The sequence below is a fragment of the Balaenoptera musculus genome, chromosome 13, assembly GCF_009873245.2.
Source record: "Balaenoptera musculus isolate JJ_BM4_2016_0621 chromosome 13, mBalMus1.pri.v3, whole genome shotgun sequence".
NCBI classification, from domain to species: Eukaryota; Metazoa; Chordata; class Mammalia; order Artiodactyla; family Balaenopteridae; genus Balaenoptera; species Balaenoptera musculus.
Window position 1 is genome coordinate 41,917,097 of NC_045797.1, and position 16,739 is coordinate 41,933,835.

Below are 16,739 nucleotides of genomic sequence, written 5' to 3' on the forward strand. Positions count from 1 at the left end.
GGGAAAATAATAATAATTTTAAAAGGCCCTGGTAGTATTCACATGTGCTCTAAAATAAACAAACATTTAAAACCAACCGTGATGTGGTGGGAAACAAAAATTGAATACAGATACTAACAAGTGAACCTAACTGCATTACAAATGAATAACACATCCACATTGAATGGAGTGGAGAAGTCAAGAACTAATATAAGTAACTGTGGAAAATACTGTAAGTAAAGATAAACTCTGGTCAGTAAAAACGTTTTTCGTAGGGGTATGATTTAGCAATTCTGAAACTATTTTATGTGTATGCTAAAAACTTATAAGTAAGAAAATGTAGTGTAGATGTAATGAAAGCCAGATTTCTCATTTCTCACTTTTGGAGAAAGAATTTCTAAATATGGAAAGAAGGGAGGCTAGAATGAACCACGTGGTGTTGCATTTAAGTTGGAGGTATCAGTATAAATTCATGGTTTTTGATAGATTAATAGGCAGAACAATAGACATGGTGTGTGTTTGTGTGCATCCACCCATGCAGGGGTTAGTACACAAACACATATTTCCTAGTTCTGTCTATTAATATGGCCTAGAAGCCATGACATCCCAGTAGCAATTAGCATGCCAAGGATCCAGATCTTGGTTTATAAACCCCATTCTCCAGTAAAAGGAACTAGGGCTCCTTGAATAACTGTTTGATTCCAGAACTGGGGCAGGAAAATACAAGAGGAGTCTGAAACTTCTTCTCATCCCAGAAAGTAAGAAAGTGTTACAAAGGAAAAAAAAAAAAAAAAAAAAAGAAAAGAAACAACACAAGAGCCACCCTGAAGGAGCCCTAATGGACAAAACTGGAATAAGTTTCCCAACAGAATAAAAAGTGATAGTATTGGAATATAACTCATAGAGTAAAATACATATTCATGTATCCTTACTAATGTAAATAAATAATCAGATTAACTAAAAAATGGGGGAAACATGACAAACCTTCCTTACAGTAGAATTCTAATGAAAACATATAGAAGGAAGAAAGGAAATAAAGGATCATCATGAGGCAATAACTACAGTCATAATTGTTACAGACAAAAATCCACCAATGAATACTAAAATTAGGGAAATCTTGGGAAAAGGTTTGAGGAGGAAAAGATTTACATAGTCTCAGGTATGCCCCCCAAGATACTTACCAACTACAAAGGGAAGGACGGTAACTTTATATTGGAGAAACCCAGCGGATACCATCTTAACCTAGCGATCCAGGTAAACATCACTAGGAATAAGACATACTGACATCACGAAGCCCTTGATGTGAAGCACTGAGAAGGGTACAACATTGTTTGTAGTATTTTTGATGACAATGTATAACCTCAAACTGTGAAAACACCAGATGATCCCCAATTTATGGGCATTCTACAAAATTGTTGATGAATACTCTTCAAAAGTGTCATAAGCATGAAAGGCAAGGAAAGCTGAAGAACTGCTACAGATTGTATAACAAGTATAAATAACAACTAAATATAATACAAGATCCTGTATAGAATGCTGGAAAAGAAAAATTACATTAGTGGAAAGTTGGTGTAGTTTAGCTAATAACATTGTGTCAATGTTAATTTCCTGTTCTCTATCATTTTACTATGGTTGTGTAAGATAACATTAGAAGAAGCAGCACGAGAGGTAGAAGAAAACTCTTTGTACTACTCTTGAACACTTATGTAAGTCTAAAATTAGTTTTTAAAGTAGTTAAATAAAATTTTAAAAGGAGCTTTGTAGTAAAGAACTTGGGGACCAATGTCTTCAACCTCCTCATTTTGCACATTAGAGGCCCCAAAATATTAAAGGATTTATCCACAACACAAAGTTTGGGGGAAGTTAAGATGAGATCTAAGGGTGTTGTCAAGTTTTCTGGGAACTTCTTTCCTCTGGTCCAACACGTGAAAATGGAGCTTTATTCCTTAGAAATTGGTAACTGCTGGTCAGCTTGTCTAAATTAGAGCTTCCCGGTTTCAACTCCCTCAGTGTTTATGCAATGTGAAGATGAATGCCAAAATTGTTTTCACTACCTCATGTCATACTGACAGTTTACAGTATGCTGAATAAATGTGGCAGTGACAAAAATGCTTTATCTCAAGTAGTCTTGTTTGTATATGTTGAAGAGTTAGTAAAGCTACCAGACTTTATCAATTTAAGAAAAAAGGGGCTTCCCTGGTGGCGCAGTGGTTGAGAATCTGCCTGCCAATGCAGGGGACATGGGTTCGAGCCCTGGTCTGGGAAGATCCCACATGCCACGGAGCAGCTAGGCCCGTGAGCCACAATTACTGAGCCTGTGCGTCTGGAGCCTGTACTCCGCAACAAGAGAGGTCGCGATAATAAGGGGCCCGCGCACCGCGATGAAGAGTGGCCCCCACTTGCCGCAACTAGAGAAAGCCCTCGCACAGAAACGAAGACCCAACACAGCCATAAATAAATAAATAAATCCAAAGTTTAAAAAAAAGAAAAAAAACCTAAATTTATAGACAAGATATATTTAATAATATTTATCCACATTAAAAGAGTATTCAGGGACTTCCCTGGCAGTCCAGTGGTTAAAACTCTGAGCTCCCAATTCAGGGGGTGCAGGTTCGATCCCTGGTGGGGGAACTAAGATCCCACATGCTGTGCAACGTGGCTAAAAAATAAAACAAAAAAATTTTTTAAAGAGTATTCAACTTTTGAAATGTGAATATCAAGCCCCTTTAATTAACTCAGAAAAATATGTTAGATTTATAAAGTAGTCAGTTGCACAGGCTAGGAATACATCTATTTAAAAAATAAAGACAGGTTTATATTTGCATTTTTCTTTGGTCCCAAGACATCAGCTAAGACTTAAAGAACTCTCATTTATCTTTAGAAAAGGAAAGAACTATTTACCTTATAAAGCTATCTTCGTTCCTCATTCATTAATTGTCCAGTTTAGCACTCACTCAGTGAATGAACGTTATCTTCAGGCCCGATACTGATTTTCTGAAATTTCTTTATTATTCTGCATATGTGCTTTCAAAGTAGCAATTAACAAAAACAATAAAATAAAATATCAAAAATGTTGAAGGTGGAAACAAGAAAAAGTGATTAGCTCCCACATGTATTCTTACTATTTATAGATACAGGTTGTTGGGCATCTGTCTCCAAGCTGAAAATCCCAGAAGGTTAGTTAGCATCAGAACTACTCTTGAGAGTTACATTTATGGTATGAATTGAGTTAGGCTGGTCAGAGCTGTCTGTTCCCATATATTTCCCACTGCTGAGTTATCCATTACCTGAGACTCCAACATGAGAGTTTTGGAGATAGTACGTATCAGTGTTGAGAAAAGGAAAAGCTTATCTGGCAGCCTTGGGTTTTGGGTTGTAGAGTTTTCACCAATAATTATTTTTGTTGCTTTTTGAAAAACCTTTATTTTATATTGGAGTATAGTTGATTATTTTTGTTGCTTTAGACATGGAACTTTATATCTCTTATTCTCGATTCCCCTTCTGATAAAGTTTCTTTGAGTTTTATCACTCTACCCCTAGCACTCTAGAAGATGCTGCTAAAATTCACAGAGTCATTCTTCCTAGAACTTGCATGACTCTGTCATGATGTTACCTTTCCATCTTCCCAGCCATGGATAAAATTCATATGCCAAATTTGAAACTAATTTTAAATATTTGTATGGATTCTTAAGTGCAGTGAAAAAGGAATGAGGTTTTGTGGCAAAACTCTCTTACCAAAAAACATACCTTTTTCAGAGATAATATATCCTCCACTTTACGTGTTTTACAGTTTATAAAACATTTAATACATACCACTGAAGCTTCTAAATAGCCCCAGTAGATATTAGAATGATTTTATGGAAGCTGAAGACTAGTGAATGGATGCCTAGGATCATCCATTAGTAAGAACTGGAGCTCATCCAGCTACTATGCTTTCCATTATATCGCACTGTCTTATGGACACACCAGTTATTGTAAGTTATTTGAAAGACAGAAAGCTCTGAAATCACATATTAGCTCTTAGGATTTTTGGGGGTTTTTTTAGTATCTGTGCTTAATAATAAATAGATGGAAGAAACGAAGGAGACAAATATGACTTGACATTTTATTTTGTTTTAGCCCGGTGCTAAAATGGTGCTTCCTTTGGATATTTCTATCATCTCCTTGCAGTATTCATACGGAATTAACAGTGGTAGGTTCGAAATTCTTTTATAGGAATACCTCTCTTGACTGAGGTAAAGAAAGAGAATGGCTATGAATGAACATACTTGAAAGTGAACAGCGCATTTTATGAGACTTGAAATACATCAAACCTAAGGTGCCTTACTTCTGAGACTGTTCATGAAAGGACCTGAGAAGGCTGAATGAGCCTTGTATATGACCAAAATTGAATCTGAAGAAAAGCTGTCTAAACTTGTCATTGACTACCACATTTCTAAAGTTAGAAAAAGTGAAAAATGTGATTGTACAGAGTCTCATCCTGAAATCCTAGAAAATGACAATTCTTAGGAGGTTTAGGGAGGTGGCAAGGGAGAAAGATGGGTATAGGGAACAAAGAAAATCAAAGTAAAACTTCTTAAAAATTAGAAAATGTTATTTTAGGTAAGAGAATAAATTGAATCTTTACTCAGGGACTCAGCATTAATAAAGCTGATTAGTCAAATTAAAAGCCTTTGGTTTTGGCATCACAATCACGTAGATATGGGATAAATCCTAACTCACAGTTCTGAGCAACTTCTTAATCACTTTAAATATCGGTTTCTTTACACAGTGGGAATATGAGTTTATTAGAAATGATGTTTTGAAAATTAAGGGAAAGGTATGTAAAGGAAGTAATACATTGCTCTGGCAAATCTTTTATTTTTAAGTAAAAAAATTTTACCAAAGTTCTTACTAATAAAACTAGGTCATCTATATAGAATATACACACACATATATATATATATATATATATATATATATATGATGAAGAAGGGAGTAGGGGGAATTTCTTTTCACCATGTATGATTTAGTTAAGTTTAAAATTTGTACCATGAATATATATTGCTTCTTGAAAACAGTGATTATTTTTTAATTAAGCAAGATTATTATAGACATAAATCTTATATCTAGATCTCAAGAATCTATAAAATAATCATTAGAAAGAAATATTTCTATGATTCCCCTTATAGAAGTAGTATAAAGGAATAAATGGCCTCCTATTTGCACTGTTTTTCACTTATGTCCCAGCTGAAAGCCTCCCATCAATTTAGTACAAATCAGTATCTGAAAGCATTTTGTAAAATCCTTATTTTTTCATTTAAAATTATCCTTAATCATTCTGAAAAGCAAATACTTTTATTATTCCATTTTCCAGATAGGTATACTGGACTACAAAGATACTAATTAATTTGTTCAAAATCACACAGTAAATAAAAGGGGTGGGATTCAAATTTTTAAAACTTTTAAAATTTTATTATTTTTTAAAAATAGACTTTGTTTTTTAGAACAGCTTTATGATCACTGCAAAATCGAGCAGAAAGTATGGAGATTTCCCATATGCCTTGTCCCCAGGCATGCGTAACTTCCCCCATTATCAACACCCCTCACCAGAATGGCACATTTGTTATAATTGATGTACCCACATTGATATATCATAGTTACCTAAAGTCCATAGTTTACATTAAGATTCACTCTTGGTGTTGTGCATTCTATGGATTTTGGCAAATGTATAATGAAATGTATACATCATTATGGCATCATACAGAGTATTTGCACTGCCCTAAAAATCCTCTGTGCTTCACCTATTCATGTCTCCTTTCCCTCTAAGCAACTACTGAACATATCCATAGTTTGTCTCTTTTCTGAATATCATATAGTTAGAATCATACAGTACGTAACTTTTTCTTTTTTTAATTAAATTTATTTATTTATTTATTTATTTATTTATTTATTTAGGCTGCGTTGGGTCTTTGTTGCTGCGCGCTGGCTTTTTCTCTAGTTGCAGCGAGCAGGGACTACTCTTTGTTGCGGTGCACGGGCTTCTCATTGTGGTGGCTTCTCTTGTTGCAGAGCACGGGGTCTAGGTGCGCGGGCTTCAGTAGTTGTGGCTCGCGGGCTCTAGAGCACAGGCTCGGTACTTGTGGAGCAAGGGCTTAGTTGCTCCGCAGCATGTGGGATCTTCCTGGAGCAGGGATTGAACCCGTGTCCCCTGCATTGACAGGACGATTCTTAACCGCTGTGCCACCAGAGGAGTCCACTGCGTAACTTTTTCTGATTGGCTTCTTTCACTTAGTAATATGCGTTTAAGTTTACTTCATGTCTTTTAATGGCTTGATAGCTATTTGTTTTTAGTGCTAAATAATATTTTCTTGCCTGGATGCACCACAGTTTATTTATCCATTCTCCTACTGATGGGCATCTTGGTCACTTCCAGGTTTTGGCGTTTATGAATAAAGATGCAGTAAACATCCATGTACAGGTTTTTGTGTGGATATACATTTTCAACCCCTTTGGGTAAATACCAAGGAGTGCATTTGCTGGGTTGTATGGTAAGAGTATGTTTAGTTTTGTAAGAAGCCACCAAACTGTCTTCCAAAGTGACTGTATCATTTTGCACTTCTACTGGAAATAAATAAGAATTCCTGATGCTCCATACTTCATCAGCATCTGGCGTTGTCAGTTCTGGGTTTTAGCCATTCTGATAGGTGTGTAATGGTATCTCATTGTTGTTTTAATTTGCATTTCCCTAATGATATATGATATGAAGCATCTTTTCGTATGTTTATTTGCTATCTGTAACTTTTAAATCTTTTTGACCACAAATCTGTGCATATTAAAAAAAAAAAAAGCATGTGCCAGCAGATGTGAGGAATTAACTCCCAGAATTAGAAGTGAGGGGCTGGCTGACATCAGGGGGCTGAGTGGCTGTGTGCAGAGCAGGCTGGAAGTGAATGCCAGAGGACTTGGATCTCAGCTAATGGATAGTATTCCAGTTACTGAACTTTCAGCAAGTGGACCTTTTGAAAGTCATGATCTTCCTTCAAAATATTTTTCTTATGTGAAAAATTAACTTTTGCCCAGTCATCCTCTTGAATTATTAGAAAAAAAACTTTTCAGCTTGTTATGTACTGAACAGTATTACCCAAATTCATATATTGAAGCCCTAACTCCCAAGGTGACTGTATTTGGAGATAGGGCCTTTAAGAAGGTACTTAAGATTAAATGAAGTCATAAGGACCCTAATCCAATGACTGATATCCTTAGAAGAAGAGGAAGAGACACCAGAGATTTACACAAAGGCCAAGTGAGGACACAATGAGAAGGCAGCTGTCTGTGAGCCAAGGACAGAGACCTTAGGAGAAACCAACCCTGCCAGCATCTTGATTTCAACCTTCAGAATGTGGGAAAATAAATGTCTATTGTTTAGGCCACCTAGTTGGTGGTATTTTGTTATGGCAGCCCCAGCTGACTAGTATACCAAAATAAAATGCTCAATGGAAATAAAATGAATTAATCCACATTAAGAAACATCCAGGGTCTATTTGCTCTAATAGAATTACAAATGGAATTCAGTGCAGTGGAGCATGTTCAGAATCTTCCATTTTTTCCTAGCTCAGATCTTTCACTGGATATGTTGAGGGGTAATGATGAAGCTATTGGTTTTCAAGATATTTTTAATGATCCATCACAAAATGATGTAATGAAAGAACCCCACTTGATGGTGGAATATAATTTTGGCTTACTATAATAGAGGTGTGTGGTTAATTAAAGTAGAGGAACTGCACCTTGTTTATAGTTGTCTTTTTACTGTAATTTGATGTATACAATATTAAAAGTACTGACACATGAGAAGTTTTGCCAAGAAAATATAAATTCTGCTGCTGTGAAAACACCTCTACCAACAAAATATACACTAAAAGCATGAAGCCTCAAATATGACATTTTTATCCGATTTTAAATGATTCAAAACACTTAGCAAATGACACAACAGTGAAAGGAGCACAGTTATGTTTTCTTGTCTCAAAAACTTTACTTATATATATTTATATCATGTTGCTTTGCATATGTATTTTAAATTATTTATTGTATAAAACTTTCACCATATATAGAAATAGAAGAGCATAATAAAGTACTTCACCATGACCCATCATCAACAATTATCAATACCTGGCCCATCTTGTGTTATATACTCCTACACACTTTCCTTTATCTTATCATTTCTGGAGCAGATATCAGATGTATTATTCCATCTGCAAATATATCAGTATGTTTCTCTGAAAGTTAATAGTTTTCTTTTTAAAGATACCCATGATATCATTATTATTCCAAAAGTTTAACAATAGATGCTTAATATCAGAAAGATCCAATCATTGTTTAAATTTTTCCAACTTTCTCACAAATGCCACACTTATTTTTATATGTTGTTTTAAAAATCAGGAACCAACTAAATTCTAAACATTTCAATTAGTTGACATATCTCTTAATTCCCTTTTAATATAAAAGAGCAAGTGGCTTGTTGCCCACTGCACAATGGAAAGACCAAGTACTGAGGCAATAGTCTTTTCCAGAAAGAAAAGCCTTTATTGCAGGGCGGCCAAGCAAAGAGACAAGAGGCAAAGATCAAATCTGTCTCCTGGATAGGCTGTTGACTGGGGTATTTATAGTGGAAGCAGGGAGCAAGAAGGGGAGGGGGCCAGGAAATGATTGGTGGAAAGCAAATTGTAAGTTTCTAGAGTTCTCTGTGCAGGTGTAACCGTTCTTCAAACCTTATCGTGGGTTGTATGTGCAGGGTTCATTATGTAACATGTGGTAGATTTTAGTCATTTGCGGTCTAAAGTTTACTATGTCATTCTAGTCCTTCAATGTGCCTGAACCTGTGTGATGCTTAGTCAGGGCCTGTCAGCAAGTTGTTTTCTTGTCTGTGGTTTCTCTGGTCCTCTGCAAAACAAGCTTGGTATTCTTGATGTATCATTTTGTTTCTACCTTATGGGCCTTGTAACTTAGAGGGCATGGTTTCTGTTTCTCTCCATCTGTCTCATTTTTAGGGCTTCCTGGGTGCAGTGGTTGAGAATCCGCCTGCCAATGCAGGGCACATGGGTTCGAGCCCTGGTCCGGGAAGATCCCACATGCCGTGGAGCAACTAAGCCCATGTGCCACAACTACTGAGCCTGCGCTCTAGAGCTCTTGAACCACAACTACTGAAACCCGCGCGCCTAGAGCCCGTGCTCCACAACAAGGGAAGCCACCGCAATGAGAAGCCCGTGCATCACAATGGAGAGTAGCCCCTGCTTGCTGCAACTAAAAAGAAAGCCTGTGCACAGCAACAAAGACCCAACACAGACAAAAATAAATAAATAAATTTATACCAAAACTAAAAATAAAAAGATTACTTGCAACGTATCTGTTGAATCAGAAACAAGGTTCTTTGTTCAGCAGTTTCCTACAGTTTAGCTTTTGCTGGTTGCACCCCTCGTGTGTCCCTTTAACATGTTCTTTTTTCTTTGTTGGAGGAGTTATTGAGAGGTCATGACCAGCCGTTGACCTGCAAGTTGGGCCTGGGCAGTCAGAAGCTCCTCACCCGCTCCTCTGTCCTTGGAATATATGTTCCACCCACTGTTCCCACAGCTGGAGCTGTTTTCAAGGATGCAACCTTGAGGGAGTAATGTGCTGTTGAGACCATCTGGACAGTGTACATGACTGAACCCAGTTAAAGCCTCTATGTCAACTTTTAAGATTCTGGTGGGCAGGTGTGAAGATCTACTTGTCTTGAAGCTGCCCAAAACAAACCTGGTAATTAAGTCCCCTTGCTTATTAAACCTGCCACCTACCAATCTGGAGTGGTCTGCCTCTTTCTTGGATCTCTTTTTGCCTTCCATGTATAGGGGCCAGTTTCAGATTTCACCTGGTAAATTCCCAAGTTTGCAAACCAACACTCATATATATTTTTCTCTTCATTAGAACTGGAGGCTTGATGTGATTAGATTTATTCATTTCTCTTTTTGTAGCAATGCTATTTCATAGTGTTGTGTTTATCTAAAATGAAGCACATAATACCTGTTTTTCTTGTTTTCTGATGTTAACAGTTGTTGATCAATATCTAAATTAATTCATTAGAGTATATAAAATGATAGTACATCTATCATATTTTTTTATTATCTGAAATTCTCCCTTAAAAATAAACTTCTCATGTGCTATGTCATTAGCCAAAAAAACCCCCCAAAAAACCACAACAGTTATGGCAGAAAACAGTAGGGTACATATTTAATTTTTTACATTTATTTCACAACATAATGAGTCCATTTACCAGCATCTTCAAATGATGAGCAATTAGCATTTTTTTAACATCATGATGAACTGGTGTATTTAAATCTATTTTAGGTATTTAAATTATCTTATTTTTGATGCTCAAATTTTTCTATCTTCACCCAGTGTGAGATTCATCAGTTACTACTGAGTCCTTTGGCATGACTCTAGCAGTGAGTTTGAGATTTTTATTTTTGCTATCTAAGGTAAAAGCTTGTTTTTCCATGCAGACATTATACAGTTCCTGCCATTTTTAAGGAACTTTGGTTCATTTTATAGGAAAATGGTATATTAAGACCAAAGTCTGAGTACTGGAAATATTCTTTGCTACCAGGTTGCCAGTGTTTTAAGAACTTTCCAATGGATGTGGATTGGAAAAGTACTTTTTAAATTTTATGTTTAGTGGTTGCATTTCAATTTAATCGTGTTTTATTATTACTAAAATATTACACAATTAAAAATCAAGCTTGTAAGACTATATTAAAATGTGTATATATATGCACATATATATGTATATATTTATCTGCTTCAACCTAATTCCTGGATACCTTAGGTAAACAACTAGAAACAGTCTTTCTCTATTTGTTCTATTTTGTAGTATCTCTTTTTCTCTCTTTCTCCCCCTCTCCCCTGCTTCCTCTTACAGAATGAGGAAAGTTAGAAAACTTATTATGGCAGTATAATTGAGAAATGATGGACCAGGGTGGTAGCAGGTGTTGAAAAACAGTCACATTTGGAATATATTCGGAAGGTAGAACCAGCAGCATTTGATGATGGATAGATTGTAAGTGTAGAATAAGGGAATGAGAGAAAACAAGAGTAACCGTAGTTTTTGGCATAAGCAACAGGGTGAATGGACATGCCATTTACTGAGATAGGAAAGACTGGAGGAGAAATACATTTGAAGGGGAAAGGGATTGAGAATTATTTGGACTTGTCAAGTTTGATATGCCCATTAGATATCCAAGACCAAATATCAAGTACAGTTAGAGCCCCCAACCAGAATGTAAGTTCCAAGAAGATAGCTATTTTTGGCTGTTTTGTTCACTACTATATCTTCAGAGCTTAAAAGAGGCACATATTAGATGTTCAATAGACTTTCACTGAGTGAATAAGCAAACAAGTAAATGTGAAAAAAATATGTCTTAGAACTTAGCAAATATGTCTCTTCTTATTCCAAACTGATACCTCTCCAGTCCGTGTAATTTTAACCTTCTATTTGATCTTTACACAGTTTCAGTTAAGACCAATCATGATACAGTAGCCCTATTTGCTTATTTATCTCTCTATTAATTAGAATAGAAGAGATAAATAAGCAACAGGCAGTGGACCTTATCAGTCAAATTAACTATTTAGATTTCAGTCCTTTATTATTTTTATACTTGGTAGTTTGTCACCTAATATTTGTGTCTTTCCAAGGCCAAATTTGAAAGACAAAGAAAAACAAATGAAGGCTTTGTAAAGGGTTAATGGGTTCTCACTTTGGTCTTGACTGTAGTTAAATATCAGTCCCTGGGTGTTTCATAGTATGTGACTAGGACATAGTAGCACAAGGTAGCTTTTTTACCTACTCAGATTATCTTTGGCCTTGCTCTGTCGGTATAAGACGGTTTTCTGTGTACTGTGTCCTATTTTAAGGATTTCATGAAGCTTATACTTGTTTTGCAAATAATTTCTGAGGTGACTACGAAGATGACACATTTATTGTCCTTTAACTCTGGTTTTCTTTGGGAATTCCCTGGCAGTCCAGTGGTTAGGACTCAGCGCTTTCACTGCCGGAGTCTGGGTTCTATCCCTGGTTGGGGAGCTAAGATCCTGCAAGCCGCGCAGCATGGCCAAATTAAAACAAAACAAAACAAAAAAACTTTGGTTTTCTTTTTGGCCTCAGAATTTTTCGGAGAAGTGCCTTATTGTCTCTACTATCTTGCCAAAGCAAATGTTGGAAAAAATGAGGTTGGCATTTATTCTAGATGACTCATTACATCATAAAACTGGATTAGCCCTTGCAGACTTCGCAGTGAAGACCAAGTCATTATTTTTAAATTGTAGCATGGGTGGTCAGAGATGGTAACACTCAGGTATGTGTGAACAAGAGTTCTCATTTAGAAGGACAATGTGAATTATCCTTCTAAATGAGAGAATGTGAATTATATGCTTTAATTTAACATGGTTTATAGGTGCTTTACTATGCTGTGAGTTTGAGATCCTAGGTTTCATTTGCTATTACTTTGAATTGTTTTCAATAGAAGCTGCTGTGGTACTGATTTATACCTAGTTTTATCAGAATTTGTGCAGAATCCTGCAGAATTTTTTCTAGGTACTTCTGAATGTAAACTCTACAGTCATGAATGAAGTGCTATGATAATATTATGCCACTATGATTGTATTCATTATTTAAGAGTATGCTATAATCAATACATTTTGAGCTGAATTCTGAAGAAAAGTTTTTAAAAATTGTCTATTGTATAAATTCCTTTCTCAGACATGCAAGTTAATCCAGTAGTAATGAACTTGCTATAAGGAAGTTTATACAGCTGGTTATTCAAAATTTCAGGAATCTTCTCTGTATTTATGCTACTATCCAATTGTTCAGAGTGTATTAAATTAATATTTTAGGTTATAGATGCATTTTTCAGCCCTGTAAAGGTCTTGGTAACATAACCTTTTTTATGTTTTTCCCATACATATTCCTCTGAGGTATAATGTAAAATTATTTGTTAACTGCAAACCAAGTAGTCTATCCTTCTAGAAGTCTTTTTCAAGCTTTTTTTTAGATCTGAGGTCAAACACCTCTCATAAGGCTTGAATCCCTAAGATCATTATACTGCATTTAAAAATTAATTTAATAATATGCTCATTAATTACAGCCTTTTATTTTAAACATTTTTCATGTGAGCTCAGACCTTTTTACAGTGAAGAAAAGTACAATTTTAGGTAAATGCATTAGCATATGAGGAGAATGCCCAAGGGTGGGAGGAAAATAAACATGAATATTGAGACCTAGAGAAATTTGCCAAATCAAGTGGGAATTCGAAGAAGAGTAATAGTAAAAAAGAGAAAAAATCAAGAGGAGACATAAGACAAATCTGATTAGGTTGATCTTTTAAGGTGAAGGCAAGAATCCTGTCTGTTGTGGTTCTCAGCAGAACATGGATTCTAGTTTTTATAGTGCTGAAATTTGGGGGTTTTTTTTTCTGCTAATGAAGATCAGCCTATGTATATTAGTGGAGACTGGGATAATGCAAACATAAATTTGCTTGTTTATTCTATCTTCTTCCCTGTCATATTGTTACAGAGAACTAAATGGGATATGTATAACATCTCATTTTATTTATTTTATTTGCCCTCAGAGTAGTTTCTAATAAAGAATGAAATGACTAAAAATACCTAAAATTTTTTCTTGAATAATTTAAATAGATTTATAGAGAAATATTTGTATTTGTAGTTTGCAAATGGATATTATTTTCTAAATTATTACACTCCTGCAATGTGCTGTGTGCTTATGTGTGTTCTTTTTGTTTTCTTGTTTTTGGCTTTTTTGCCCCTAGGCCAAAGAAACAAAAACAAAATTATAGTTGTGGATGAAGTTATAATCCTGCTAATATCATATGGTTATGATATAAAGAAGCATGAATTATTGTTTTTCAACTGTTTAGGTTTATTAAGTTTATGAACTATGGAAAAGGAAGTATAGTACCCACAAACCAAGGTAGGGAAGTTAGATAAACTTAGTAGTTGACTCTTCAGTGAGGGTTAACTTCATTGTTTGTTAAAATTTAAGTAAAAATGCACATTTTACACATAACCATTTATGAGACACTTGATAACTCTCACCACATCTTCTTTAGAAAATAGAATTGACAAGAAAAAAAGGATGAAAAAGGGGTGAGTTTAGGACATTAAGTTACTAGTTTAAAAATGGTTTTAGATGTGGTTACTGACCATTTCCTCTCATGAGCAATGATTAAGCTGCAGATTATATTAAAAATATCACCTTTGAAATTATTTTATTGCCTTCATATGTTCTTAGAAGTGAGTAGGCTGATTAAAAATGGGTATTTCAACTGCAAGATTTTAGAATTATGTAATTATTTACAGAGACACTTAGGGTGACCTTTCACTATTGGGATGAACTGCTCTCTGATATTAATAAGAATAAGTGATTTAACCTGCCAAAGAAACCTGATGAAAGAACTTCAGAAACTGTAGCTTTCTAAATCCTTCAAGGTTTATTAGTCTCTGTACCCTGACACAGCAACAAGCTAATAACTATAATGTACTACCTTCCAGTGAAGAAGGTATTTAAAAGCCAAATAGCCACAAAAATAGCTTACAATACATTAGGAGAATGAGAATTTTTATAGTACAGTACAAACATGTAATCCAAATGTTGCTCATTAGTTCTAATACTATTAACTAAAATTGGAACTAAGCCAGATTGTGAAATCGGTGCTGATTTAAATAGAGTGCTAGACAAAAGACCTCTCAATTTTGGGAAGTGATATCTATCCTGATGCAGTACCGGTGTGAAGGAAGAACTTTGGGGGGAAAATAGAATATTATATTTGAAATATTTTGCAGATTTAAAGTATAGTCATTTCATTAGACATCTATAAATCAAGATAGTCTTTCAATAGAAAATTGAGTCACTCTTCAGTTGAGGGAGGGACCTACTTGTAAACACAGCAGTAGGGAAATGAACCCCCTAGACTTCCTAGAGGCTCTGTATGCTTCAAATGGTGTCAGAGTTACCCCAGGGAGGTGACCCTCAGAGCAACTTGCACCTTGCTGCAGTTTTCAGCATAGGTCTATAGAAGAAAAACATCTTGAGGAGGGAGGTATAATGTAGTGGGTATTCATTTGGCAGAGGATTTAAGCTGTCTCTTTATTGGGAGTAAGAATGCTAAGGGATTGAAATGTATGACTTGCATATGAGCCCCTACCTCCTTTGACAGCCTTCCCCAAACAGAACACATTGAGATTTAAAAAAAAATTTTCTGACCCCAGTTTTTCATAGCATCAAAAATTAACTTGTTTACAGTAAACTCAGAGGAAAGGGTGTGGCCAGAATAGTCCAAGGTCTACTGCTCAAATTTCCTAGAGAATGGTAAATAAATTTTGGCAATGATAATGAAAAGTATGAACTAGGTAACATTCTTAGCACTTTACATATGCTAACTTATTCAGTCCTCTCAATAACTTTCAATAGAAGAAGAAACTAAGGCATAATGTAATTAATAATATGCCTAAAGACACAAAGCAGCAAATCCAGCAATTCAAACCTAGCAGGCTGGTACCATGTCCTCAGCCTTTAATCACTGTTCTATACTGTCATATAAGAGCTTTCCTTCTTTCACCTTATCCTAGTTCAAAAATTCTGAAGTTAATTCATTGGCTCTTTCTCAGACTCAGCATTCTGTAATATCTTCATTGCAATGGAATATAGAAATGCATTTAAAGCTTTAAGATGGCTTCTGAGGAAGATCATATCAGTTCAATTATGTTTCTTTGAACACTACTCCCATGAAATGAACTGTGAAAATATTTAGAAACATTTTTAGGTCATAGCCTCCTATATATTTAAAGCTTATGGAAGTAGTATGAGAAAGAAACTTGTACAATGTTGTATAACCCAGTTGTTCACATTTCATTTGAAAAGAGACTACCCTCTACTTTTTGGAGAACACTTCATAAGCTCTGGAGAAACTGATTTTCCCAGAAACAACAGTTGAGAAATAAATACTGGTGGCCTCTGGAAATAGATCAAGTGCTGAGTGGCTTAAGGTATCCTATGCTGAAGTCAAAGTACTTGGAAATGATGGCTGTAGAATCTCTCCTAGTTTGTCTGAGTCATACCTCATACATTGATACTATTTTAAACATTTCCCCTCAACTTTTTTATTTGCCAATACACCTTGCTGTAATTGGAAATATTTAGGTACTTACTTCTGGTCCCTGCTGTGTTTCATTCCATTTGCGGAGGGAAAGCCATCAGACAGCCAGAAAACACTTTGCTTTAACACACCATCTGCAGCTTACATCTGGGCACTGCTGGTTGTTTTGATCTGTAACAATACCAGCTGTAGAATGGAACCAAGGAATACAGTATAAAAGGTCATTTGGCCCTGGATCTTTTCCTCCAACTATGAGTTCAGAACACAAGTCTATTTAAGGGTTAGAACAACAGTTGGCAGTTTTTATTTTACCATCATTTACCACCCCAAATTATCTAAGGTGAGGAGCTCCTGTAAATGTTTTCCATTTTTATCTTTGCCTAGAAAATTTTGCCTTTCAAAAGCAAGTTTTAAGAATACTAGCAACTAATTGTTGCATTGGAAGTCTAAATGTTACTGTATAGCAACTGAAATTATAGCATTTGGTATGTGGAAATAAACAAAACCCACCCAAATGAGGACAAAGGATATTTATTCAGAGCTTGCTATAGCAAAGGATTCAACTACCATCAATTGTTTGGC

General features: G+C 35.5%; 1 pseudogene; it reads left to right on the forward strand.

Moving 5' to 3' along the window:
• The first annotated feature begins 1,910 nt into the window (after window positions 1–1,910).
• On the forward strand, window positions 1,911–7,708 carry LOC118905758 (annotated as a pseudogene).
• The last annotated feature ends 9,031 nt before the right edge of the window (window positions 7,709–16,739 follow it).